The following is a 3937-nucleotide window of genomic DNA, read 5'->3' on the forward strand; positions in this document are numbered from 1 at the left end:
ACAACTTTGTGGATGACATAAGAGGATCCTATTTCTACCATGATTCATTTGTAGGTAAAAAAATGCAACTTACCTAATTTTTAGTCTAGCTCAAAAAAAGTTTTTTTTTTAAATTTTTATTTATTTATTTATTTTTTCTGAGGTCATAGTATCTTCCTTCTCTAGTTTCCTATTTCCTGAGAAGCAGGCACATATACGTTCATGCACCTCACATACACACTTCTAAAAATACCCCTGAACACATGAGTGACTGAACACTCAGCCTTACGAGACCTTTTCAGAGTCTGAGATTCTAGCACCTTGGCCCCAGCCCAATTTTAAGTCCCTGGTTGATTTTGGCTTCACAAAGAGTCACTCCAAAGGCAAAAAGCCATTTCCCAAACTCACAGGGAAACAAGTATTCCAAATCCTCAGACTTTGAAAATGGCCACGTCAGAAGACGGTCATCCTGGTCCCTCTTTGAGTAAACGTGAGAACATAACATAAAGAAAGACCAAATTGGCCCCCAGGTGGATCCTACTAGAAGCTTGATTTGAAGTTTAATTTCAAGCAAGTCAACCTTTTGAACCCAAATGGCATTGGCCAACCACTCAGGTTTTCAGGACCGACAGGACCGGCATCCTGCCACGCAGAGTCTCCCATCTAACCCTCCTGCTGCCAAATCTAGGAGCATCCCTCTGCTTTGTTAAAGATACTCCCCTAGAAAAATGCCTGTCGTTTCTGGGAGAATCCTCCATGGGGTAGAAGACGCAGCACTTGGGACCGTCTCTTTCCAAGGTGCAAGGCTTAATCGGGCACAGCCAGGAGGGAAAAAGCTGGGTCAGTCCTGGGGCCCAGGAGGAAAGGCCCTTCAGTTGCTGGGGCAGGAGTGGGTTTGGAGGAGAACTCGGGGTTCATCAGGCAGGTAGATTCTTCCAGGGATGGACTGACTGTAGGTCAGCCTCAGGAAGGCCGTTCAGACTCCATTTCCATCTGAAGACAAAGGTGGTCCCGCAAGGCTGCAGTGAGATCAGGTGATCTCGGAGCAGCAGCCCCGCAGGCCACTCACGCAGCCCAACGGAAAGTCCAGGGATGGAGGCTAAGGTGCCCAGCAGAACGACCACCATCACAGTGATGGTCATCGATTTCTCCCGGGCCTGACTCTGGTAGTTCACAGCTCTTGGAGTTTTATCTCGTGCCTTCTCACACCGTCCACTGTGTTCATGACGTCCAGCTCTAGGCCATCTAACCTCTGGCACTGGTCCTCCACCAGCGTGGCACTGTCCATACACGTGTCAGGCAGTTCTTAAGGCTGCTCTGCAGCCTCCCAATGTCCTTATGCCCACCCTCGGTCTCCCTGACGGCTTGCTTGGGAATCTGGGAGTCGGTGATCCCAGAAGTGAGATGGCAGGCGGCCACTTGGCAGCATCTCCTCCACTCCTCTGCCTTGTCTTGTTGCCAGTCATCACCAGCTGCCTGGGTTCGCCCTTGGCTGTGTTCCCAAAGTCCCCCCGAGCCTCATTGTACCTGGTCATCGCCTCCACAGACTTCCGAGAGAGAAGGCCTGCTGATGAGCGGACCCCACCTCTTCACTGTGCCTCTCCAGCTCTTCAGTTTGTTCCCGACACTGTTGGCCCTTTTCTTGGTCTCCATTGTGAGCTCCTCAAGGTCATCCTTGGTGTTTGGCTCTGGAATTGGTGCAGAGAGGATGATACTCTAGAGTTTCTTTGCTTCCTCCACGTGCTCTGATATCTTGCCAATGTTGAGCCGCGTCTCCTCGATCTCAGAAAGAATCCAGCCGTGAAAGCCGTGTTGACAACCGCGACCTCCACCCCCTGGGCCTCATGGTCCTGGGTCAGCCGCTTCGCCTTCAGTGCTCCGGCTGGTCCTTCATCCTGGGGTCCAGGTGCCCAGAGGCAAGTAACGTGTGGAACCGCTGGAAGTGGCGGCCAGTCTCTTCGGGGCCAGGGAGCTCCAGGTGGGGCGGGCAGCGGGCCTCGTTAGGAGGAGCGTCCCAGGCCACTGAGGCTCTGCACGCTGCCTCCTCCACCCCCTGCCTCCTCCGAGCGCTGAGAACCGGGCTCCCTAACAGACCTTCTTAAGTTTATCTCAGCAACGTCACGTAGTGTTTAGAGTGTAGGTTTTACGTTCCTTCTGTTAGATTTATCCCTATGCATTTTTTTTTGATGCTATTGTGAATGGATTTATTTATTTATTTTGGTTCCAGGTATTGAACCCAGGGGCACTTGACCACTGAGCCACTCCCCCAGCCCTACTCTGCCTTGTATTTAGAGACAGGGTCTGCCTCACTGAGTTGCTTAGCACCATGCTATTGCCGAAGCTGGCTTTGAACCTGGGATCCTCCTGCCCCAGCCTCCAGAGCCCCTGGGGCCGCAGATGTGACACTTGCCCGGCTAGTGTCTAACTTGGTGTCTGTGTTGCCGTGGCAGGTGTGCAGAGACTCAGCCCGTCTTTACATGTCCACTTGCTGCTGACGCCTCCGCACCTGCCGTTTCCTTCCTTGGGGCCACATCCCTCCTGAGGAGAAGGCGAGATCCTGGGGACCAGGGGATGACGGGGAAGGGGGCAGGATTCGGCTGAGAGGCAGGCTGAAGAAAGACCCCCAGGCACAGGACCCCTGGCAGCCCCCACAGCCCTGGGCTTTGGCTCTCTGGCCCTTCTGTGCCATTTGCAGAGCGGAAAGGTGAGCATCTGCCTGGAGGAGGCGGGCCAGAGAGCAGCCTGCAGGAAGCAGTGAGCACACTAGGGGGAGGACGGCAGCCACGGACAGCCAGAATGACACTCCTCAGCAGGAAGGGGACACGCGAGCCTCGTGGCTCTCAGGAGAGTGACTTGTGGTGACAGCAATCTGACCCTCAGTGCTCCCTGGCTTCCTGTCTGATAGTGTGATCTCTCTCCTTCATGTGCTCACACCCAGGGGCTCTCATCAGAGGCTCTTCTGCACTTTCAGCCTCCAAGACTGAGAGCTAGACAAGCCTCTGTTCTCTGTAAAGTTACGCTGCCTCAGATATTCTGTTACAGTAACAAAAATGTACTCATGCCCACAGACAGTTCTAGAGTGAGGCATCTGAGCAGAACCACATCCGACCTCCTCCATGGCACCACGACTCGCTGCTGTGTGAGCCCCCAGGTCGCGAACCAGCCGTGAGTCCTTCTGGGACCTGGGCAGTTCAGGTAACTCAGTGGCCGATTTCTCAGAAGCCATAAAGAGACACTGACTTGACATTGGGCTTCCCAGCTCCAGGGCCACCACGTCCAGACACATGCTGCACCACATCGACGGCCAGTACATACGCCATGTCCAGTCCTCCTGAGGCAGCCATTCCTGGGCACTGCTGGTGCCCAGGTGCCCGGCGGGGCTGCTCTATCATCGGGAGGCTCCCCCATCTTGGGCTGGTCTGGCCCAGACCTTCCTCCTTGGAGGGGTCTCCTGGCCCATCACCAGACCTCCTCCAAGCGTGGCCCAGGTAGGCTCACAGCTGGGACAGCCCACTTCCCAGGGCAGGCTTCAGTAGAGGTTTCTCAAGGAAGAGCCTAGTGCGGAGAGCAGAAGGCTCTGGGCGAGGCGGAGCCGGCCCCTCACTCAGGCCTGCTTGGGGTGTGGGAGGTGGCCGGGCCTGAGAGGCTGGGTTGCCCGCTGCACTCAGGCCTGGGCCTCCCCTGGGCCTGCTTTCTTAGGGCTCCTCTAAGACCAGCAGCTGGGAGCCAGTGCTGTGCTCCATCCTTTCCTGGGGGCAGTGCATCCAATTCCAGGCCTGGGGCTGGGAAGCCCAAAGGCCGGTCCACGTCTCCTTATGACTGCTGAGGAATCGGAGGCCCGTGAGGTACCTGACCTCCCAGAACTCGCCGCTGGGGGAGCCGCTCAGCCTCCGCCCAGTGGAACGGCCTTCCTTGACCGCCATGCCAAGTGGGAATCCAGGGGACGCCTTCTGTGAGG

At 55.7% G+C, this 3937-nt stretch overlaps 1 pseudogene; it reads right to left on the reverse strand.

Annotated features, from left to right (window-relative positions):
* Positions 1-1048: 1048 nt before the first annotated feature.
* LOC144373667 (syntaxin-3 pseudogene) lies at positions 1049-3299 on the reverse strand (annotated as a pseudogene).
* Between the last annotated feature and the right edge of the window lie 638 nt (positions 3300-3937).

The sequence above is a fragment of the Ictidomys tridecemlineatus genome, unplaced genomic scaffold (assembly GCF_052094955.1).
Source record: "Ictidomys tridecemlineatus isolate mIctTri1 unplaced genomic scaffold, mIctTri1.hap1 Scaffold_457, whole genome shotgun sequence".
Taxonomy (NCBI): Eukaryota; Metazoa; Chordata; class Mammalia; order Rodentia; family Sciuridae; genus Ictidomys; species Ictidomys tridecemlineatus.